Source organism: Tasmannia lanceolata, unplaced genomic scaffold (genome assembly GCF_043159265.1).
Source record: "Tasmannia lanceolata isolate RefF3 unplaced genomic scaffold, GAP_Taslan_0.1 ptg000002l, whole genome shotgun sequence".
In the NCBI taxonomy this organism is placed as follows: Eukaryota; Viridiplantae; Streptophyta; class Magnoliopsida; order Canellales; family Winteraceae; genus Tasmannia; species Tasmannia lanceolata.
Genome location: NW_027518679.1, coordinates 1,071,562 through 1,096,734, shown reverse-complemented (window position 1 = coordinate 1,096,734; position 25,173 = coordinate 1,071,562). Strand labels below are relative to the sequence as shown.

General features: G+C 48.2%; 2 protein-coding genes across 3 annotated transcripts in view; both read left to right on the top strand.

Moving 5' to 3' along the window:
- LOC143871022 (RNA polymerase II transcriptional coactivator KELP-like) overlaps window positions 1-25,173 on the top strand; it is a 107,898-nt gene that overhangs the window by 63,205 nt on the left and 19,520 nt on the right. The gene's annotated exons all lie outside the window — the stretch shown is intronic.
- Window positions 1-25,173, top strand: part of LOC143870759 (uncharacterized) — a 54,014-nt gene that overhangs the window by 22,130 nt on the left and 6,711 nt on the right. The window lies entirely within an intron of this gene.

The following is a 25,173-nucleotide window of genomic DNA, read 5'->3' as shown; positions in this document are numbered from 1 at the left end:
GGGAAGTGTGGTGAGTTACATTCCTGATCGGTGGGAGTCTGTCCCGTAAAGCCGTCAGTTCGGCCTGGGAATCAGCCCGGAACTTTGTCAGTCCGGCGTGGGAGTCAGTTCGGAAATTTGTCAATTCGGCCTGAAAAATCAGTGCGGCCAAGTCATCATTTCGGCCTGGAAAATCAGTGCGGCCAAGCCGTCAGTTCGGCCTAGAAAAGCAGTGTGGCCAAGCCGTCAGCTCGGCCTGGAAAAGCAGTGCGGCCAAGCCGTCAGTCCGGCCTGGAAAATCAGTGCGGCCAAGCCGTCAGTTCGGCCTGGAAAAGCAGTGCGGCCAAGCCGTCAGTTTGGCCTGGAAAATCTGAATTTTATCATCTAGCGGACGCGTCATATTCAGTGCGGCCAAGCCGTCAGTTCGGCCTGGAAAAGCAGTGCGGCCAAGCCGTCAGTTCGGCCTGGAAAATCAGTGCGGCCAAGCCGTCAGTTCGGCCTAGAAAATCTGATTTTTGTGATCTAGCGGACGCGTCATATTCAGTGCGGCCAAGCTGTCAGTCCGGCCTGGAAAAGCAGTGCGGCCAAGCCGTCAGTTCGGCCTGGAAAATTTGATTTTTGTCATCTAGCGGACGCGTCATATTCAGTGCGGCCAAGCCGTCAGTCCGGCCTGGAAAAGCCCAAGCCGTCAGTTCGGCCTGGAAAAGCAGCGCAGCCAAGCCGTCAGTTCGGCTTGGAAAAGCAGTGCGGCGAAGCCGTCAGTTCGGCCTGGAAAAGCAGTGCGGCCAAGCCGTCAGTTCGGCCTGGAAAAGCAGTGCGGTTAAGCCGTCAGTTCGGCCTGGAAAATCTGATTTTTCTTATCTAGCGGACGCGTCATATTCAGTGCGGCCAAGCCGTCAGTCCGGCCTGGAAAAGCAGTGCGGCCAAGCCGTCAGTTCGGCCTGGAAAAGCAGTGTGGCCAAGCCGTCAGTTCGGCCTGGAAAAGCAGTGCGGCCAAGCCGTCAGTCCGGCCTGGAAAATCTGATTTTTGTCCTGTAGCGCATTGCGCTATATCCTGTCCGGCTAGGGCCAGACTGGTTTTTGTCGCGTAGCGGACGCGCCATATTCTGTCCGGCTTGGGCCAGATTGGTTTTTGTCGTTTAGCGGACGGGCCATATTCTGTCCGGCTTGGGCCGGACTGGTTTTTGTCGCGTAGCGAGTTGCGCCATATCCTGTTCGGCTTGGGCCGGACTGGTTTTTGTCGCGTAGCGGACGCACCATATCCTGTCCGGCTTGGGCCGGATTGGTTTTTGTCGTGTAGCGGACTCGCCATATTCTGTCCGGCTTGGGCCGGACTGGTTTTTGTTGCGTAGCGGGTTGCGCTATATCCTGTCCGGCTTGTGCCATGGATGAACCTTCTTCAGGTTAAGTTTTACCCACGCGTTATATCCAGTCTGGCTGGAGATGTTCTGAACGGCTTAGGATGACCAAGTTTTATTGAACTTGGGTTTTTGCAAAGGTTTGGTTTTCTGCCCGGGCCCGTTCCTGACTAGGAGTGCGCTCCCGGTCTTTGCGGAGACGAGCCGTGGCGAACCAAACAACGAGTACCTTAGTTTTAGTGAACTGGGTTTCCAAGTGATGTTGTACCCTAGTTTTAGTGAATTGGGTTTCCAGGTGGCGTGTACCATAGTTTTAGCGAACTGGGTTTCCGAGTGATGTTTGCATCCGGGCTAGTTCCGGACCAGGAGTGCGCTCCCGGTCTTTGCGGAGACGAGCCGTGGCGAACCAAGCAGCAAGTACCCTAGTTTTAGTGAACTGGGTTTCCAAGTGATGTTGGTTTTTTGCGTCCGGGTTGGTTCCCGACCAGGAGTGCGCCCCCGGTCTTTGCGGAGACGAGCCGTGGCGAACCAAGCAGCGAGTACCCTAGTCTTAGTGAACTGGGTTTCCAGGTGGCGAGTACCTTAGTTTTAGCGAACTGGGTTTCCGAGTGATGTTGGCTTTTGCATCCGGGCTGGTTCCGGACTAGGAGTGCGCTCTCGGTCTTTGCGGAGACGAGCCGTGGCGAACCAAGCAGCGAGTACCCTAGCTTTAGTGAACTGGGTTTCCAGGTGGCGAGTACCCTAGTTTTAGCGAACTGGGTTTCCGAGTGATGTTGGCTTTTGCATCCGGGCTGGTTCCGGACCAGGAGTACGCTCCCGGTCTTTGCGGAGACGAGCCGTGGTGAACCAAGCAGCGAGTACCCTAGTTTTAGTGAACTGGGTTTCCAAGTGATGTTGGTTTTTTGCGTCCGGGCTGGTTCTTCAAACAGATGAAAAAAAAAACAACACAGAGAGGCACAACGCGAATTCATAAAGATTACCCATTCACATCATCCTGGCCCACATGCCTACAAAAAAGAAAGGGAAACAAGAAACAAAGCGCAGGGCGTGCAGGCCCCAAAATCCCCTACAGAAAAAGGGAAAGGCGCGCAGAAAGACAGGAAAAGCCAGAGACTAATTAGAGGAAGACTCCTCTCCCGAAGGGTTCCCCTCCTCTTCCCAGGAGCTCTCCAGTAGGGGATCCACCTCGTATTCAAACAGCTGCTCATTGAGAAAGTGAACCTTTTTCTGTAAAGCCTCGTTCTCCCGCTTCAAGTGCTCCATCTCCTTGCCCATCTTCAAAATACGGCCATGCAATTCCGTTCCCTGGTGATAGGCTCGGGAGAAAAAAAGACCACTCCCTGGCGTCACGGGATCGAGACGATTTGTCTTCCCTAGGCAAGGAGGAAAGGCGAAGCGGGGGGAAGCCGGAGGAAGAACCCGGGTTCCTCCTAGCCTTCTTCCGACAAGCCGCAAGATCCTCCTCCGAATCGGAAGACAAGTCGGGGTCACTCAACGATTCCTGGAAGAGACGGGCCTTGCCCCTAACTCGCGAAGGAAAACCAGACATGTTGTTGAAGAAGGCACGAAAGGACACCTACTACAAAGCGCCAGGGTAATTCCCCTTTTTAAACTCAAGAAAGGAATCCTGGTGCCTCAAAACAAGGCAACCCACCTAACGACGCTACCGCTTCCCGAGGACTGCCGTCGGATAAAACGGCACGCCTCCTCGTACCCCGAAGTCCTCGTAAATGCCCTCATCATGACGTCGCTCGAGCAAAACGTTACTCCCTTGGCCCATTCAATGGACCAAAGGAGTAAGGGGGAGTTATGATGGGACACAAATACGGCGTCATTCTCAGATATCGCCACGTTTCGTCCATGCACAAGGAGAGCCTAACTATCAGGAAGAAAGACGTTGGAAAATGATAAAGACCATGCAAACATGACACGTGTCACCGTCCAGGCCTCATCATCACAAATTATGGAAGAGAATGCCCGGCGAAGCCACGCGCGCCGGCAAGGCAGGGGACAGCCCAATCCTGCAAAGGAAGGTTTTCTCTCCATAATGATGAAAGGGGCTGCGCACCTCCCTTTAAAAGAGAGGGAGAGGAAGAAGAGAGAGGATCCACATTTTTGGAAAGGACTTCCCCCATTCTCAGCTTTACAAAAACAACCGAAAAAAGAGGCGAGGCAACAACAGAGGAGACCAGGAGCGCAGTCCTACTCTCCCTGCTAGTCCCCTCCGACCTACTCATTCACACACCCAGAAAGGAGCCTGCGCGTTGGCCCTGGTAACCCTGATCAAAACCCCTTCCCCTTCTCGCTGTCCTTTATATTGATTGGTCGAAGGATCTGACTTGGGTGTCGAAGTGGTCGTCCGGGACCCACCCCGGACCCCCTGACCCCCTTTGTTTGTGATTGCAGACCCCGCGGAGGCCCTCTACCGACCGCACGATTACCGATCCGGATTCAGACGCCATCAGGAAGTTCCTCAATATCATGAATTCTTATGCTGAACGTCCTCTTCCCTTGAAATCTCATCTTTTATCTGCTCATGAGTTGCATACTGCTGGAAATGAGAATCACATGAAGTCAATTTTACTGCGTTTACATGCCTTTACTAAACATTGGAAAAATTGATTGCAAGTGGAAGATAATCGAGCTCTGGCAATTTGTTCTCGATGGAAATTGGTTCAGTTCCTTCGTGATTTGATCTTAACCCTTTCTAAAGCTGCGAAGCTTTTAAAATATTATGAAACATGAGCAAAAATTGTAAGAAAAAGCCTCAAATTGAAGGAATCATTTGAACTCTGTGAATCCTGTTAAAATTGTGAATCAGATCTTATGTGCTTGAAAGATCATGATAATTTCTTGTCCAAATTTTTGAAATCGACAAGGAACTCGGGCCTATAATTTATGACATTCTCGAAGTTGAAAAAGGAACAAAAACCTATTGCTGGATTGTTGCTGAATTCGACCCACAGTTTCTAATGGAGACTTTGAACATTGGAAACACATTGGGCTGAATTTCTTGAAAGGTGTTGAGAGAAAGATTAGAGAAGAAAAAGTGAGTTAGAGAAGAGACTCCCCCTCAGTAATGTATTTAATTAAAGAGAGATAAGTACAATTACAACTATGCCCTCAGGCTTATTACATATATCCAACAAAAGGCATAAAAATGCTATGATTTTGCACTTGCTCTGGTGGAACACTGTGATTGCCTTCATACAGTGTATTAACAGTGATGATTTGAAGAGAAATTTCATTTAAAATCTTCCAGCTCCAGGAATAATCTTTGCATGTTTGACTGAAACAGTGCATAACTTCAAAGCTGTCTTTTGCTCTTTCATGTGTTCACCATCTGTTTGTATTGTGGAAATCAGCTAAGTCCATTGTATGGAGAAAACTAGAAACCACAAGCAAGAAGTTTTCCGAATTGTGTGTGCGCGTGTGGGTTGATCATGTGGCTTATTTCTTGTTGAGTTTACATACATAGCAAGTGTTTGTGGAATTGCAAATCAGTTGACACCATATTGTGGACTAACCAAGAGCCACATTAGAGCATAAAGGTTGTTCCATTTTGGCCACTCTTGATTGTGAACATTTCCACCAAATAAGGATAGCCTCATCATATGAGAACTGTTGTTTGTTGACTTCCATGTTAATTGGAGATTATGTTTCTGAGAACTCCAAAGCCTTCCTCAAAATGTCCAATAACTTCAATTGCAGCAGATTTTAATTTCAAAGAAGTTACTTTGAATGGTGTTCAAATCAATTAGCTCCATTGACAGAGTTGATGAGCTTATCAGAGTGCTCATTTTCTCCTTGGCACTCCTTTTAGGCACCTTTGAGTTCTCCCCATTATGACTCAATCATATGATTACAAATAGACAGTATCCAAGCCATTTTAATGCAGCAACCTTGGATGTCCTTGGTCTTGCAAGAATGTTAATTGTGCAGGCAATTTGATCCAAATCGGTTCCAGACCTTCTCCTTTAGCATAGTCAGTTAACGCTATAGAACAGTCCCGTAAACCAAGCCAGTAGTTGAATATTAATCGGAGTTAAAGATGCTTCAATTTGAAGAAGCCCTGAATTCGAGTGCTAGCGGAGTAGTTCTAACTATCAGTTTGTTCACATTAGTTCGTGAATCAAAGACTATGGAATTTGAATGTCAAGCCTAATATCCAACGACTACAATAAGTAGTTTTTATGCATTTTGATTTGTATGAAAATACCCATTCCAATTGAACATATTCGATGCCTAATTAATCAGGTATCTCTTATGTAGGTGGGGGTCTTTTATGTGTCCTAGTTTGACTAGAATAACACCTTTATGGGTCTCTTAGAATGAAAACCCTAAAGTATATAATGACCTATGATCGGAAGAAGGTGATGGGATATAAATACGGCGCTACTCCCAAATCTAGCCACGTGTCGTCCATGTACCAATGAGGCCTAAACCATCATGAGGAAAGGTGCTGATAAACGGTAAGATCGTACGATTACGACACATGTCACTTTCTCGCCGTCCAAACCTCATCATCGCAAATTATGGAAGGGATTATCCAGCTAAGCCACGCGCGCCGTCGAAACAGGAGAACGGCCCAATCCTGCAAAGGAAGGTTTTCTCTCCATAATGATGAAAAGGTCCGCACGCCACCCCTTAAAAGGGAGGAGAAGGGAAGAAGAGAGGAGGATTTTCGTTTGGACACACACACTCTCTTGGATCCTTTTTTCAGCTCCCGCAAGACAACCAGAAAACAAAGAGGCAAGGCAACAGCAGAGGAGGCCGGGAACTTAATCCCACTCTCCCTGTTAGTCCCCTCCGCCCCATCCACCCACACACCAAGAAACGATCCTGCGTCTTGGCCTTGGTAAACCTGATCGAACCCTCTCCTCTTCTCGCTGTTCTTTATATTGACTGGTCGAAGAATCTGACTTGGGTGTCGAAGTGGTCGTCCGGGACCCACCCCGGACCCCCCTGACCCCCTTTGTTTGTGATTGCAGACCCCGCGGAGCCTCTCTACCGACCGCACGATCGCAGACCCGGATTCCGATGCCATCATATTGGCACCATCCGTGGGACTCGTCGAGTAATGAACGCCTTACGGCGATGAGAAATCACACCCAACAGCAAGAAATAGGGGTAATGACCAGGAGCCAGGTCCAACACGCGCAAACCCACGCCTCAAGTTTCCGGGAGCCAAACTCGCCGCTCTCGGGCCGACACTAGCCCTCCTCCAGCAAATGGTCCCCACCATGGAAATGTTCAACGAACTCCGCCAAGAGCTACTCCAACGCTTGCCTCCACCGGAACCTCCAGCCCCGGGGAGGCCCCTGACAACACATGACCAGATGGAAGCCTATGACAAAGGTGGCGAGGAACAGCCGGGGGAGCGTCATCCCCGGCGAAGGCGAGTACCGGCCCGCTAGACGCCCTCCCCATCAGTAAATAGCCCTTTGCCTCCCACAGCTAGGGGGCGCCAGCGAAACGACGGGAAGGAAGAGACGCTAAGCCGCGCTCCCCCTGTTCGGACGGCTCGTTTCCAAGGACCACCCCCAGCTCGGACAGAGGAGGTAGCGACCTCAGCGCAACCCCCCTAGTATGGACCCGCTAGCCGACCTGCAGAGGCAAATCCGAGAAGTAAAATTGGAAATGAAAAAGCCTTACGCCCACGACATCCTCGACGAATGGGAGAGGGAAACGGCATTCCCGTTCACGTCTTAAAGATCCCAGTGGAAGCAGGAATAGACCTCTCTCGTTTCAGTCTGTACGATGGGAGCACAGACCCTCTTGAGTTCCTCCAAACTTTCAAAAGGGTAATGACGCTCCGGGGTTCGTCGGACGGATTTATGTGCAGAGCCTTTGCCTCCCTGTTAAGAAAGACCGCTAACGACTGGTACATGAGATTGGAGCCCGACTCCATCGCATCCTTCCACGAATTCGGAAGGAAGTTCAGCGCAAGATTCGCCAACAACTGCCTCTGCCACGATCCAGCGGATGCCCTCTTAGCCCTCCGACAAGGAAGAAACGAGACCCTAAGAGACTTCATGTTGAAATTCAACGCCGAGCTAGCCTAACTTTCCAACATGGACGTCCAAATAGCGGTCGCAACACTGAAGCATGCCACCACCGACCCGAATCTCAAACTGCATCTTACCCTCAAGTCACCACGGAACCTGCAGGAGCTTGAATCCAAGGCTGACAAATTTGTACGAGCAGAAGAAGCCTGCGCACGAGAGCGGAGCCGGCCCGGCCCTGATGAAAGAAAAAGCAACGACGACCGAAGGACCGTGAGGCCACGAGCCGAGGAAAGATAGGCGAGCCGGAACCCCGTCCCCGTCTTCGAAAGATTGGGAAGCGCCCCCCTGAAGGTTCCCCTCTCCCATGTCCTGCTAGCTATCAGAGATCAGGGTCTCTTGACCCCCCCCAAGAGAATGGCCACGGACCCGAAGAAGCGGTCCAATAGAAAGTTCTGCGATTTCCACGAGGATCACGGCCACGAAACCGACCATTGTTTCCACCTCCGGCTCCAGTTAGAAAAACTGGCCGAGGAAGGGCATCTAAATCAATATCTCAGGAGCCCTGTCAAAAACTTGCACGAGGACCATCACCCCGCCGACGAACCCAGAAGCAGGCGTCAGTCACGTAGTAGGCGCCGGTCCAGTAGCCGACACCGATCCCGCAGCAGACATGACACACGCCACCACCAGTGCCCCAAGAAAGAAAAGCCCCCTGAACGGCCACAGCTCGCGAACAGCCGCCGCCTACCATTATCGGAAAAATCAACATCATCGCAGGTGGACCCGCGGCGGGAGGACCAACTACAGCTGGCCGGCGAGCGTATGCAGAACGGGTGTTTTCCTTGGAAATACCTTCCAAAAAGGCCCGAACGGATCCTCCCCATGAAGATCAGGTCATCACTTTCTCCTCCGAATACCTCAACGGCCTACAAGTCCCACACGACGACGCGTTGGTCGTCAGGCTAATCGTCTCCAACTTCGACATAGGAAACTTTTTGGTTGACACGGGGAGCTCCGTCAATGTGCTACACCTCGGAACCTTTGAAGAAATGAAACTGGGCGAAGAGAGACTAGGACCCGCGGAGTACTTCATCTACGGGTTCTCCGGGGCGTCGGTACTGGTCAATGGCAAAATCGACTTACCTGTAACCTTTGGGACGTACCCCCTCCAAAAGACTCTCTTGACCACCTTCATGGTCGTCGACATACCTTTCACCTACAGCGCCATCATAGGCGCTCCGCTTTGAGAAACCTGGGAGCGGTAGTCTCCACCCCCCACCTCAAAATGAAGTTCCCCACTCAAACCGGGATAGGAGAAGTTTGGGGGCAGCAGATGATAGCACGCCAATGCTACGCGGCAAGCCTAAGAGGAAGCAACGCCCCGGCCGAAAACTTCACGATCGGGAGTGAAGACCCCCGGGAGTGGGCCCGCACGATCAGAGGAGAGCCCGCCGAGGAGCTAAACTCTATCCCCATAGCCCAAGATCAACCAGAGAAATAAGTCCGGATTAGTTCCCTGCTGAAAGGCACCTTACGAGACCAAATGATCAGTTTCCTCAGAGCCAACAAAGACGTGTTCGCGTGGTCCGCTCAAGACATGCCCGGGATACCGAAGGAATTGGCCGTTCACAGGTTAAACGTCAATCCGACCCTCAAACCTTCCGACAAAAAAAGAGGAACTTCGCAGTAGAGTGCCAGACTCACATAAAAGCCGAAGTGGAGAAACTGCTACAAGCCGGATTTATCAGAGAGATCCGGTACCCCGAGTGGCTGTCAAATGTGGTCATGGTCAAGAAAGCCAGTGGGGGCTGGCGGGCCTGTATAGACTTTACAGACCTAAACCGAGCCTGCGCGAAAGACCCTTACCCTCTCCCATGTATAGACCAGCTCATCGACGCGACATCAGGGCACGAGCTCCTCACCTTCCTGGATGACTTCTCCGGTTACAATCAGGTAAAAATGCACGAACCAGACATCCCGAAAATTGCGTTCATCACCGATCAAGGCGTCTACTGCTATACCGTAATGCCTTTCGGGTTGAAAAACGCGGGGCCACATACCAGCGGCTCGTAAACAAGCTATTCCGAGAGCAGATCGGAAGGAACGTGGAGGTGTATGTTGATGACATGCTGGTAAAAAGCCTGGAAGCTTCCAAACACATCTCGGGCCTCCAAGAAACCTTTGACACCTTGCGACGAGCCCGGATGAAGCTGAACCCCACAAAATGCGCCTTTGGGGTGACTTCCGGGAAGTTCTTAGGGTTCATGGTTAGCCAGAGAGGCATCCAGGCCTACCCCGAAAAAATCCAGGCCATCCTGGACATGGAGCCCCCGACAACAGCAGTAGAAGTGCAGCGGCTCGCAGGATGAATCACCGCCCTCGGCCGTTTCATGCCCAAGTCGGCGGAGAAATGTCAGCCCTTCTTCAAACAACTAAAAAACATACGAGAATTCGAATGGACCCCGGCCTGTCAAGAAGCCTTCGACGCCTTGAAGCAGTACCTCCAAACACCGCCCGTACTAGCCAAACCTGAGCCTGGGGAAGAACTATTTTTGTAACTGGCCATCAGCCCTACGGCTGTAAGTGCGGTGTTGGCCAAACAGAGCGACAAGAAGGAACACCCGGTGTACTATGTAAGCAAGACCCTCCACGATGCGGAAGTCCGGTACTCGAACATAGAGAAATTCGCACTCGCAGTTGTCAGCGCCGCCCGGAAACTCCGCCCCTACTTCCAGGCCCATCCCATAATACTTTTGACTGACCAACCCCTCAGGAGGATTCTCCAAAAATCGGAGACCTCGGGCAGGATGGTAAGCTGGGCCGTCGAGTTAGGAGAGTTCGACATACAGGTCCGATCGAGCCTGGCCATTAAATCCCAGGCCCTTGCCGACTTTATAGTGGAGTCCACAGCCCCGGCCACGGAACCGGCAATAATGGAAAAGACCAGGAGCCCCACCGAACAAACGGCTTGCGAAGACATGGGGCCCGACTTGACGAAACAGAGTGGCGAGATTCACTGGACCCTGCACGTGGATGGCTCAGCAAGTAAAACGGGGCGCGGGGAAGGAGTGGTCCTCCACGGCCCCGACGGATTCACAGCAAAGTACGCCCTTCGGCTGTATTTCAAAGCCTCCAACAACGAGGCTGAATACGAGGCCTTATTGGCAGGGCTAAGCCTAGCCGCAGAGCTCGGCGCAGAAAAGTTAAAAGTCTATAGCGATTCCCAGCTCATCGTCAATCAAGTAAACGGGGCATATGAGGCCAGGGGCCTCAGAATGAAGAGATACCTCCAGAAGGTAAAAGAAAAGCTGCAGAGAATGGGGGAAGTTGAGATTCTCCAGGTACCGCGAGACATGAACAATCGAGCGGATGCTCTGTCGAAAATGGCCTCTGAAGAAACCCATGACTTCGGTACCGTGCTCATAGAAATACTACTCCACCCCAGCATCAATGAGGTACAAGTCTTGGAAATTCCACCAGGACCAAGCTGGATGGATCCCATCATGCGGTATCTAAAAGACGGGATACTACCCGAGGACAAGCTGGAAGCCCGATGCCTAACCGCAAAGGCCGCCCACTACGTGGTCCACGGACCCAGGCTGTACAAACGGTCATACACATGGTTGTACCTCCGATGCCTAGTACCCTCAGAATCGGAATATGCACTACGGGAGGTACACGAGGGAATCTGCGGAGACCACGGAGGCGGTAGGATCCTAGCTCAGAAGATCGTAAGGCACGGCTACTTTTGGCCTACAATCCTCAGGGACGCCAAGGAGTTCGTCAAAAAATGCAGCCCGTGCCAGAGGTTCGCCACCACCCCCCGTCAACCGGCCACCCCATACACCGCGGTGGCAGGACCCCTGCCTTTCACCATGTGGGGCATGGACCTGCTCGGGCCGTTCCCAAAAACCCCGGGGGGGCACACGATGTTGTACGTCGCCATCGACTACTTCACCAAGTGGGTTGAAGTTAAAGCTGTGGCAAGGCGCAATTCAAAAGCAACAGAGAAGTTTTTTATCACGACGTGGTCTGCCGTTTCGGCATTCCGAGAATACTCATAACAGACAACGGACCCCAGTTCGCAAGTGCTGAATTCGGCAGATTCTGTGATAATCTGAGCATCGAACACCGTTTCGCCTCCGTAGCACACCCGCAGGCCAACGGGCAAGTAGAGGTAACTAACAGAATCTTGCTCTAAAGCCTCAAGAAGCGATTGGGAGAAGCCGAAAAAAGCTGGGTAGAAGCACTCCCTAGCGTCCTCTGGGCCTACCGGACGACGCCACGGACCGCAACCATGGAGTCCCCTTTTAGTTTGACTTTCGGGGCCGAAGCGGTCATTCCGTTGGAAATCGGCCTCTCCAGCTTCCGCACGGAGAACTACGACGAACAAGGAAATTCTGAGCTCCTCCGGAATGCTCTCGATCTCGTGCTCGAAAAAAGAGAGCAAGCCCTCCTCCGAACCGCCTCCTACCAACAAAGGGTGGCACGATACTACAACGCCCGAGTGAAAAACGCATAGTAAAGCCCGGAGACCTAGTACTACGGTGGGCGGAGGTATTCGACCTGCGAAACACCGGGAAACTCGTACCAAAATGGGAAGGACCCTACAGGGTCGTTCGAGCGCTCCGCCCCGGGGCCTACCAGCTAGAGCACCTCGACGGGACGCCAGTCCCTCGAAGTTGGAGCATGGATAACGTCCGACAGTTTTACCAGTAAAAAGGAAGGGTAAGGTCCGTGTTTTCTTTTAAGTCATGACGGATGTTTTGTTTGTTTTCTTTTTGTTATTTCTAGAAGCAAAGCCATGTTTTCCCCTTTACAAATTAATGGAATAGCAATTTTACCTGAGCCATGCGCATCTCCACTTTCCAGCTTGTGATGAATAAAGGGCCGAAAAAAGACAGGGAGTGGGACAGAGGTAGCATCTGGGCTGATTCCCCCGAAAATACCCTAAAACGCTCCCCATGAAAAAAAGACCTCCCCTTTTTAAAAGGGCAGGCGGGATCCATTAACTCCGAGCTGATCACTCGAGGGGAAGATGGTCCTTCCATGAACAAGACGCCCTACAAGGGCGCACTAGAAGTATTCTCGCCAACCAAATTAAAATTTAATAACCGGCCGTGAAGAAAAATACCGAAAAGCTCAAATGGCCCCCGGCGCATTGTATATATATAAAAAAAAGTGAAAGTTCAACTAGCTATTACAGACCCAGCGCGTCAACAGAAAAATAAAAAAGAAGCCAAAAATCCCAAGGCATCCGAGCCTCACCGACCCCCTCAGAAGTCTCAATAACAATAGAAGCATCCGAGGCAACCGTCGGATACTCAACCGGTCTCGTGGTATCCACTGGTTCCGGTAAAAGATCCTCCGGGACGGCTTCCTCGGCTTCATGCACCAACTTCTCAAGAGGGAAGGAAGAATCAACCTCGCGAATGCGCTGTCGGTACTCGACGAAAGCATCTATCTTAATATCCACGCTGAACGAGGCTGTGGCCTTGAAAAACTCCTCAAAACCTCGCCATTCCTCCCGCGCTTTCACCACCTCCTCAGCATATGTTTGACGGGTCACCACCAAGTTATTTTCTGCACGGTTCCTCCCGTCCTCGGCTAGCTGAAGTTCCCCCCAGAGTTGAGATACGGTGTCGTCAAGCGCCCCCTTTTCGGCTTGGGCCTTCTCCAGGTCCTCGCTCCTCGAAGGCACCAATCTCGGACTCATCCTCAACCATGTACTGCAGCATCTTCTTGGAGTAACTTTGAGCCTACAAAAGCCCCCGCCACAAGCAAACCATTAGAGAATTGCCACATGCAGTCTCAAAGGCAACAAAAAAGGGGAAAACGCAAGCGGAAAAGCCAGCCACTCGGTACTTATGCAGGACATCGACTGAAGGTACCGGGCCCCCAGGGCCCTACGGGGGAAGCTTTCTAACTCAGCCTCATCGCCAGGGAGGGCGATCATCAATCCAAGCTCCACCCCGACCCGGGGATTCCCAAGGACACCATCCTCAACGCCGATCTTCTAGTCAGGCTTAAACATTTCTCCGTGCGCTCGGTAGCACTGCGGGGAAAACTCCATTTGCTCCAGAAGTAGCTTGGTCATAACCGACCCTTCCACCCGACTCGACATGTCCTCCGCAAAGGTAGCAGGAGGACGGGCCCCACGGTTGACTTTCCCCTGTTTAGCGCAAGAAGGGGCAACCCTGTTGGCAGGAGGCTCCAACTCCGGGGGAGGAGACCTAGCCGTACCCCTCTCTCCGACCGATCGACTGGAAGAGCTAGACGGCGCGGACGGGGGAAGCCTAGTTTGCGACCGCTCTCTCCTAGCCGAGGCCATAAAGCCGGAAGGAATCTTCTGACGGCTAACTGAACCCTTCGCCACCGTCGCCGCAACCCCCTTTCCCCTACCAGCATCGCCAGAAGAAGACATACTTGCTGCCAAAAACAGAAGAGCAACAACAACTCAGAGCGAAGAAAACGACAGCTAAAAAAAAACAAAAAAAATGGGGGGACAAACCTAGGGGAAAAGGCTCACCACGATGACTGGCGGAACTCTCCCCCACCTCCTCGCCCGTGCAGCGGGCCCTCCTCTCCATAGCTCCCAGCAAACCGAGCCTCCTCAGACCCCTCTCCCATCTAAACTCAGAAACATTAATAGCCTCCCCAGAGGCGAGCTTCTCCAAGTCAAACTTACTACAGTCGGACTCGTCAGGGAGGGATTTCCTTCGCCACTCAACAAAGCTCCTCCAAGAACGGGGGAAGCCCCACCCAGCATCCGACGAGGGAATAATAAACACGTACTCCTCTTTCCACTTTTTAATTGAATAAGGCAAGTTCGCCGCGATCTTCACCTGAGAACGCTAGGTTAGGTACAACCAGCTGTCCTCCCCCTTCACCAATGGGCTAAGGGCAACACAACTCCGGAGAAGAGAGAGGGTAGGCTGAATCTTGTGAAGACCCGCCTTGGCCACAAAGGCCAAGAGAGTACGCCAACTATTGGGCGCTAGTTGGGAGGGGGCCACTCGGTGAAACTCGAGGGCCTCCACTATGATATCCAAGAGCGGAAACCTAATCCCCGCCCGAAAAGCCTCCACGTAGAAAGCTACCTCTTCCTCCGTGACGCCCTCACACACCCCATCCCCAAAAGAGGGAACCCTAGTCCCATAATCATCGGGAATGTGAAACTCCCTCCTAATCCTCTCCGCCGCTCCTTCTTCCAAAGAACTCTTCCAGGACGTCACCCGACCAGGGCGGATGACGGCACCGGATCGAATATCCGTAACCTCCGCCTCGCGAGTAGAAGAAACTCGAGGGGAAGATTCAAAGAGAGCGGCCCCCGACGATGATCCAGAAGCCCCGGAGCTGTCTTCCAACTCCCTGGGTGACTGTTCATCTAGAGAGCCGCCGCCCCCGCCCCCCGCCTTTTACCAACCGCCTCCTTTTCCTTGGCGGAGCCCTCTCCACTACTTCTACTGACTCGGAAGACGGACTCTGAGAACCGGTTGTGACAGGCATCGTAAAATAATCAAATGCCAGACGAAATAAAAAGCACAGAACTCACCGAGGCAGACAAACGAGGAAGGGCAAAAACCAGAGGGAAGTTGGCGAAGAGTAGCACCTAGAGAAATTGCCGCAGAAGGGAGCCCACTTCACCCGAGAGAGATGAAGAGATAAAGCAAGAATGAAATCCCTAAAAAGGCCTTAAAAAGAGCTAGGGTTTCGACACGCGTCGATTAATCTCCATCCCTGTCTAATCCGATGGGATGCGCACACGTGGCGCCGATTGGGAAATTTGAGGAAACCGCCAAAAATCGAAGCGCCATTCCCTCCCGACTGAAAAGACGTTGCTACCCCTACCGCTAAATGAATTCCCCAGCAAGCCATCCCTATATCCTCCCCACCTTACAAAAGGAAGGGCTCGGATTCCGAACACCCGTGCTGGCCCAGTTTCATATCCTCGCCACCTAATCAAAGGAAGGGCTCAGACTTCAAATCGCCCGCGCTGGCCCAGTTTCAACTCCTCTCCACCTAATGAAAAGGAAGGGTCCGGAGATGGGACACCAAGCAAAGAGATCCGACCTCAAAGCCACCAGATGGAAAATACCAAGTACGGTGGGAAAAGGCTGGGGAACCATCACAAGGGTCCGGCATACAATTCCACCAGATGGAAAATACCAAGTACAATGGGGAAAGGCTCGGGACCCATCACAAGGGTCCGGCATACAATTCCACCAGATGGAAAATACCAAGTATAGTGGGGAAAGGCTCGGGACCCATCACAAGGGTCTGGCATACAATTCCACCAGATGAAAAATACCGAGCACAGTGGAAAGGGCTTGGGTCGCATAACAAAGGCCCGGTCTTACTTCTATCGCTCCGCTCAAATAACTCGACTACTGCGCAGATGGAAAGGAAGCATAAGATACAAGTCAGAAGTACAAAAAGAAGTTATTCATAACTATTTTCTTCTGGCCCGCAGGCCTACAAAAAGGGGGGAGGAGAGTAAAGACAAAGAAGATAGGGCACACAGGCCCGGGCCCCCAAGACCCCCAACAATAAAAAAAAGAGAAAAAAAGGAAAAGAACCCCTCCAAAGTCCCCCTCATCCCATTGCCTCTAGCCTAAAGCGACTGGCCACTGAAAGAGTCTTCCGCATCAGAGAGCTCCTTATCGCTATGCTCCTCCTCCGAAGAGCTCCCCCAATTTGGATCCTCAACAAGTCGAGTCTGGTCATTCAACCACCTCACCCGGTTCCTCAACAAGTCGTTCTCCGCATGCAAGGCTGCTATCTCTCGATACATGTCGACCATCCGGCTACAGACCTCCATTTCCCTACGATAGACATAAGAAAAGAACGAGTGGTTGCGATGAACAAAGACTTCATGGGACTCCCTCTCGTAAAGGGGAGGAGGATGAGAGCGTGGGGGAAGCCCTTGAGGCGGGCTCCTCTCAGGAATTGGTTGCTGAGGCCTCAACCCGTCAGGGTTTGTTTCAGGGCTGCTGGGAGGGCTCCCCTCGGTAGCAGCCTTCCCCTCATCACTTACAGAGAGACCCTCGAGAGACAGCGAAATCTCTGGCGACCCCGAAGAGAGGCAGAAAGAAAGCAAAGGAGGAGCAAGGAGCGAAAAAGCGATCTGTGTAAAAGGCGGAAAAAAGTCATCCTTTATAAACCCGATGAGAAACTCTTGGGTAAGAAAACGAAGCAACTTGCCCTACGCGTGTCTCCAACCGGAAGCCACATAATGACGCTACCATTTCCCGGGGATAACCGCGGGATAAAACGGCGCGTCTCCTCGTACTCCGGAGCCCCCATAAATGCCCTCACCATGGCATCGCTTGACCAGACATTACTCCCTTCGCCCATTCAATGGACCAAAGGAGTAAGGGGGTGTTATGATGGGACATAAATACGATGCTACTCCCAAATCTCGCCACGTGTCGTCCATGCACCAATGAAGCCTAAACCATCATGAGGAAAGGTGCTGAAAAACGGCAAGACCGTACGATTACGACACGTGTCACTTTCTCGCCGTGGAAGGGATTATCCAGCAAAGCCACGCGCGCCGTCGAAACAGGAGAACGGTCCAATCCTGCAAAGGAAGGTTTTCTCTCCATAATGATGAAAAGGTCCGCACACCACCCCTTAAAAGGGAGGAGAAGGGAAGAAGAGAGGAGGATTTTCATTTGGACACACACACTCTCTTGGATCCTTTTTTCAGCTCCCGCAAGACAACCGAAAAAGAAAGAGGCAAGGCAACAACAGAGGAGGCCGGGAACTTAATCCCACTCTCCCTGTTAGTCCCCTCCGACCCATCCACCAAGAAAAGAACCTGCGTCTTGGCGTTGGTAAACCTAATCGAACCCTCTCCTCTTCTCGCTGTTCTTTATATTGACTGGTCGAAGAATTTGGCTTGGGTGTCGAAGTGGTCGTCCGGAACCCACCCCGGACCCCCCTGACCCCCTTTGTTTGTGATTTCAGACCCCGTGGAGGCTCTCTACCGACCGCGCGATCGCAGATCCGGATTCCGACGCCATCATATTGGCGTCATCCGTGGGACCCATGGCACCAATATGATGGCGTCGGAATCCGGGTCTGCGATCCCGCGGTCGGTAGAGAGCCTCCGCGGGATCTGCAATCACAAACAAAGGGGGTGAGGGGGTCCGGGGTGGGTCCCGGACGACCACTTCGACACCCAAGTCAGATTCTTCGACCAGTCAATATAAAGAACAGCGAGAAGAGGAGAGGGTTCGATCAGGTTTACCAAGGCCAAGACGCAGGTTCTTTTCTTGGTGTGTGGGTGGATGGGTTGGAGGGGACTAACAGGGAGAGTGGGATTAAGTTCCCGGCCTCCTCTGCTGTTGCCTTGCCTCTTTTTTTTCCGGTTGTCTTGCGGGAGCTGAAAAAAGGATCCAAGAGAGTGTGTGTGTGTCCAAACGAATCGTCCTCTCTTCTTCCCTTCTCCTCCTTTTAAGGGGTGGCGTGCGGACCTTTTCATCATTATGGAGAGAAAACCTTCCTTTGCAGGATTGGTCTGTTCTTCTGTTTCGACGGCGCGCGTGGCTTTGCTGGATAATCCCTTCCATAATTTGTGATGATGAGTCTTGGACGGCGAGAAAGCGACACGTGTCGTAATCGTACGGTCTTGCCGTTTATCAGCACCTTTCCTCATGATGGTTTAGGCTTCATTGGTGCATGGACGACACGTGGCGAGATTTGGGAGTAGCACCGTATTTATGTCCCATCATAACACCCCCTTACTCCTTTGGTCCATTGAATGGGCCAAGGGAGTAATGTCTGGTCAAGCAATGCCATGGTGAGGGCATTTATGGGGGCTCCGGAGTACAAGGAGAAGTGCCGTTTTATCCGGCGGTTATCCCCGGGAAATGGTAGCGTCATTATGCGGTGCTGGCCGGTCATCCAATAGGAAGTGTACACGCGTAGGGCAGTTGCTTCATTTTCTTACCCAAGGTGCTGAGTATACTACTGGTGCGGTGGCACTAGAAGGCGGGTATAGCCCTCACGGCTCCTACTCATAGTATCTCGAATAGGTCATCTGATAGTATATCCACAGCAAACCATAGTAGAAAGTAACCACAAAATAGATAATATATGCATGAATGAAAGTGGTGTGTGCACCCTCGTTTTATTTACACACTTATTTGGTGCCCCTGGATTCTAACGACAGGGTTCCCATTTAACTTGATTTTGGCCCAAATCTCTTCAAAATTAATTAAAATGGCATTTATGCAGAGTTAGGCAATGTTTCAAGAACTCCCTAGCAGAGTCACCAGCCTGTGGACCCCGATCCGAGGATGATGAGGGAACGAGTCCCTACATCCTCTAGATCTCCACATGAAAAAGAGCTCTGCCAAGGAACTCTCAAAACGGTGCTACCCTCATAGCATAGCACGAGTGGCGATATAAAAAGAAAGAGATACCTCTTGATCCGGAGCCAAGGCTCGAAACCAAGACGCACCTAAAATAACTCAGAGTCGCCATCCATGGATAGGCCATGGAACCCCAAAATCAAATCCTCTGTGCAATGGATAACCAGAAATATATATGGGCTCGTGCCTGATTATGAATGGAGAAGGTCCGAAGAGCACCCCTAATTCGTCCGAGTGCAAGTACTTGATCTCTTATGCCATTTATTACTAATTCCAAAGAGCTTTGGGTAAAACCATGTAAAATGGGAATAAATATCTCAGAGTGAACGTCTACCTAATCATGCATGACTCGGGGGTGAAATAATAAGCACACACAATATAAAAGATGTGTCACCTAAGCACAGCTAGGTTATGAGTGACATGCCTAATTGGTGTCTAAATTCTGATGAACAAGCACATGCATACTACAGCTAAAAGTATAAGGTCTGAGCAGGAAAGTAAGAAAACACAACAAAATACACAACATGACAACATAACAAATCCTAGGACTCTAAATGATTTAACCCGAGTCTGTGGATGGTCCGATATTCATCCAAAGAAGCCTACGTATCCCCGCCTCCTCAAGAATCAGAGTCACGTAGTTCTTCGCACCTATTATAAACTATGATGCCTAAGACATCTAGACCTCTATCTTAGACTCGATCTAAAAGACCAGACTAATTATTACAGCTTCTTGTGCGATTATTTAAATTCCAATGGATTATGAATTTTAGGACACCCTATATGCCTTAACTAAATGCAGGTTAGCCCTAAGCTAATGCAGGTGGTTCCTACAACCTATGTGTAACTAGGCTATGTGTCCTAAGGAAAACCATGGGACCACTAACGCATCTTAGACCTAGTCATCAGTCGGTGATGTGGATCGCCAACTGACCGGACGGAGGTGTTTCTATAACTCTAGGACAAACCCCTAACTCTAAAGCAAACACACAACAAATCAAGGATAAATTCCTAACTCTCAAACTCTCTATCTAGAACACTCCTAACTCTAGAGGAAGAGCTTTTCGAAAACATGTTGTATAAAAGATTTTTATCTTTTAAAAAGGTTTAAATGGTTTATTTTACAAAATTTGGCTGGACTTGGGATGTGGATCCCAAGCTGCACTACGTACCTTGTGGAAGAGGATCAAGCCAACGTAGTTCGAAAACGAACTCTCCTAATTACCACTAAAAAGCTTAACACTCCAAATGATTTAAAGCTTTTGATTTTTTTTAAAGTTTTCATATGTTTTTGAATTTTAAGATATTTCAAATATTTTTTGTTTTGAATTTTAAAGTGTTTAAGTGTTTTTTAGATTTTTAAAATGTTTTCACTCTTTTGGTCAAAGACCCAAAGGGAATACACAAAGCAACAAACTAGGGAAAAACCCTAAAGCTACGGGGAAACCCTGAACAAGCAAGCTAGTGCCAAAGACACTTGAACTAAACCACAAACAAGTAACTAAGATCCAAACTAAAAGAGAAAGGATAAGATTTCTAACAAAACGAACTCGAACAAGACTAAGCTAGTCTCTAAGGTAAATCTCTAAACCAAGTGACACTAAAGAGGGATTACAAATTGAGGTACAAGTAGGGGAAGTTCTATAAATGAAACATTGTATGCCTCCTAAAACTGAGGATTATCTCCAAATGAGAATTACCTAATGAGACATAGTGTGTCTCTTAATGGGGGCTCTAGATAACTCTTTCATTGCACATGCAATGAATACACTATAAAAGCTAAAAATAGGTGAACCATCCTCACACTATAAAATGAACAACAACTATCTATATAATATGACAAACAAACCTAATGAGAATCAAATGAATGAACTATCTTTAAACTAAGAATGAATTGCTAGATAAATTCCAAAACCACAGAATAATCATAAAATCACATTAAAAATAGTCCTGAAATTTCTACCAATTATATTGTCAATAGGAAGCTGAATTCAATGAAGCAATGGAAAGCATAAGTACAAAACCTATATTCTTCAACATTTATTAAAATTGACTTCAGTTAAACATTCAACTTTATCAAAATAAATCAAAGAGAAACTTTCCTTCAAAACCTTGATATTGTATAGCAATTATTTAAACAAGCCATAAAAAAATGAGCTAATGAGATTATTGGACTATTCTCAAGCTGTAATAAAAATCAATGGATACCTACATATATATTCTTTTTTTACGGAACAGATAAAATACCATTATCCTATTGAAACCATATACTATAATCATTATATGAAGAAATTATCAGGGAAGATTTACCATAAAAGAAAACAATTAATTAACCAAAATATGTTGCCAAAATACTACTATTGCTCCCAAACATCTATAAATTCTTTTGAACAAGGAGATGGCATTGACATAACAACATTAATCAACTTGTTCTCACAACATTCAAACGACTCTTAATTAGTTTTCATCACTTACTTTAATCAAAGAATTACAAGCCACTGAATAAAAAAAATAATGAGAGCTTTTCTATGTCAGTATAATTACACAAACTTCATTCCAACCTGTATTCTTAGGAGGATAAACATGATCACTTTTGGATGATTTGGAGAAGGCAATCTTGAGTTTCTATGGCCTTCCATCTCTTCTTCCTCTTAGAATGAGATTTCAGCTGAGCTAAGTAGCTTCTTTGCTGTACTCTTTCAAGGATTTCAATAACAATTCTATTTTTCCTCTCATTCTTGATTGTTTGAGCATCTTTATTGGCAGTTTTCTCACTTTTTAGTCCATTTACAAACTGATTTGATTTTCCAGCTGAATTCCTGTTTTGTTTGTTGTATATAATTGGATTGGATAGTTTTTGGAAAGATCTCTGTAGATCTACATTTTTGGTATCAGACCCTGATCCGGGAGAATTCTCATTCCTCCAGGATCCAAAATTGGGGATTTCAATCAATTCTTCTTTGATCATGTGATTTGTTTCAGATCTGTATTTTGGAGGTGATTACTGTAGAGAAATTACATAAAAATGGCTTAGATTGCAGAGTTTCAGGTTGCAACATTTTTCCGTCCAAAATTTTCCCCAAATTCCACGATTTTTTTTCTTTTATGAAATTCTTCGTCAGAATTTGTAAATGCGGGGAAATTTCGTAGAGATTCTTATCATTTGTCTCCAATTCTACTAATCCGAGTAGATTCAACAATTTAATGGTCCAAAAGATTAAAATCGTCATTTGAAATTCAAGTTCATTCACTTTTGATCTTTGAAATTCCAGTTCATTCACTTTTGATTGTCAATATTGTAATTTGTGGGAGAGATTTGAACAAAATTCAACTCATAAAACTGGATCTCATACGTTGGATTGATAGTTTTCGATAATTGAACGGATCTTTTCCATTTTCCAGCGATTGTTTCTCTTTGAAATTTTTGCACAGTTCACCACCATTGTTCTATGTCTCCTTTAATCTACATGCATTGCCACTTCAATTGAGTTTCTCCATATTCAAGTCATAGATTGCATTGTTTCCTATCTTTCTGTGAGCTTTATTCTTGTCTGTACTAGGAGCCGAAGCTATGGAATTGTGTTGAAACCTTGATTTGGTCATATTACAACTGTTGGACTGCTAGTTTGAGCATTGCAGATCATTTACATACAGATTGAACAATGTAAACTCAGTAGAGATAGTGATTTTCAGAATCTGCCAACAACAGATCGAGTCTGGAACTAGAAGTTAGCCACCTGGAGCCGCCTCCAAATAGAGATTTTGTTTCGGGTAGAGTTGCAGCCCGACCTCAAATAAAATATCAGTACTTCTGTCACAAAATTAGGTTTCCAAACAGAGTAATTCCATTTGTGTTGCCTCCTATAAGAAATACTATGGCTGAGCATGAGGATGGAATTTCAAATCCTACCAAGTATACTTTAGTTGATATCATGTGGCAGTTTGCTTTTAACCAGGAACAAATAACCATGATGCAAGAGCAAATGGCTGAGATTAGAACTCGATTTGAAGCTCAGTTGTTAGCACTGACTGAAAAGGTTTATCAGTTAAATGCACAATGACGGATGCCAACTCCACCGCCTTCAGATCTTTATGAAGATGATAGAGAAGATATGTATGAGGATCAGATCCCTATGAGACGCAGGAGACCTGCTCCCATCCCATATCGACAACCAGCACCAGCCCCTATAATACATCCAGCCCATAGAGATGTCCACTGGGATTCTAGCATTAAGCTGAAAATTCCAGAATTCACAGGTGGGGTTGATCCAGAGGACTTTCTGGATTGGGAGGCGACCATAGAGGAGACTCTTGAATGCAAGGAAAATCCCACTGATAAGGTAGTTCCATTGATAGCCACCTGATTGAGAGGCCGAGCAATGGCTTGGTGGCAGGCTTTAAAATATCAAAGGTGGTAGCTTGAAGAGCCTCTCATCTCTACTTGGGAAGAGATGAAAAAAGAAATGAGAAGGGAGTTTCTACGCTTCAATTTCAGACACACATTATATCAATGCCTTCATAAATTGGTGTAGGGATCCCAATCGGTCTCCGAATACACTTTGGACTTCTATCGTTTGGTAGCAAGGAACAACCTAAGGGTTTGTTCAGATGCAACGTAGAAATGGAAACAGAAACGAAAATGGGCTTATTTTTTGTAGAAAAGGCTTAAAACGGTCGTTCTGTTAGCCGGATACGGAAAGCGCGCAGAAATTGGGAAACTTATGTGGAATCCGTGATATCCCCCGTGTCACACTTGTTTCCGCAACACCAAATCCGTCCAAAATGATTGGATTTCTCAAAATTTTCCGTGGAATCGCTTAAAAAAAAGAATGATTCGCTGGTGTGAGAAATAGAAGCCCTAAAAATCTATTTCCCTCTCTCGCCTGAAACTGCGTACGTCTTCCCTAGCTCAAGGCGCTCCTCCTCCTTCCCCAACAACAAGTATGCCTCCTCCCTTTCTCCTCTTCCCCTCTTTTTTGAATGTTCTTTTCGGATTTCTTCTTGGATCTCAGTTCTTATGCTTGGATCTATGAATTTTGGGGCTTTGTTCTTTGTTCTTATTTGGCTTAGATGTATGTTCTTTGGCTAGGGCTTGGGTACGGTTTTTTTGTTTGATAGCAGATTTGTTGAAGGTTGTGCATCTTGGTCTTTTTTTTTCGGATCTGTTTTGGCTAGGGCTTTGATCTGATTTTTTTCTTTCTGGCAGAGTTGTTGATGGTTGTGGATTTCTATTTTTTTGTTCTTTTCGGATGTGATTTGGCTATTGAAAACTCTGTTCTGTTGATGTTTGTGGCAGATTTCTTTGTTGCAGATTTCAAAAATATTTTTTTTCTTGATGGATGTCATAGTGATTGTTAATGGGTGTATTTGATGGCTTATTTGATGTTCTTAATCCATTTATTTGCTTCATCTTTTTTCGCATCTGTAAACCCTTTTGGAGGGGTTTCATCTGTTTTAATTTAATGTTTGGATCTTCGTTTTTTCTTCATTTGTTTCATTACTGATCTTACAGATTTTGGGTTTGCTTCAGTTTTGGCTTTTTTGCCAGAATCAGAAAACCCCTAAAATGATCTTTTTTTTATGCTCCTTGTCACAGGCTCATCCAAAACATAAGAAACACTTCACTACCCATCATGTTTTGCATGACGACATGTCAAAAATCTCTGGAGATGAATTCATGAAAGGGGCCAAGTCTAGGACGCATGATGATCCAACCATAGAAAGTTCGCATCCAGTCAGTCTTGATGACATTGTGGAGAACTTCGCAGATGACCATACCCTCACGTCTCAACGTCCACCATCTCCGGCAGCAGATCCCATTAATGGTGGTAGTAAGACATCTCCACTAAGGTGGGTTGGTAGCAGACGACACAGAACTTGCTAGGGTGGGGCATGTTTGGACAGCATGTCGCGTCTGTCATCAAGCATGGACAAGGTTGATGATGCCCTCACAGGTTCGAGTGCCCCTGCTTACCTTGCACAACTTCGCGAAGCTGTTAGAGGGGTTGGTGGTTTTTCGCAGGAGATCTTGTTGAGGACGACGGAGTACCTCACAATAAATCCATCTCAAGCGCGTCTTTTCATCATGTACGAGGAGGACGGGAGGAGGTCGTACATCCGAAGGAAGATGGCACGAGAGGAGGTCGTACATCCGAAGAAAGATGGCTCGTTTCATTAGGCAGGAGATGGATGGTTGAGGGAGGAGATGGCGATGGGCGACGTATCTTCTATCTTTTCATTTCATTGCAGAATACTTTTATAGCACTTTTTTGGTGGTAGTTATGGTGATATGAACTTTATGTTGGTAGTTATGGTGGTAGTTATTGTTATATGAACTTTACAGTCTTTGTTTTCTTTTATCTGTAATGATGCTTTGACATTTGGATGGTGGTTAACTATGTGATGGTGGTATTTAACTTGTTATGGTAGTATTAAGGTAAGTGATGG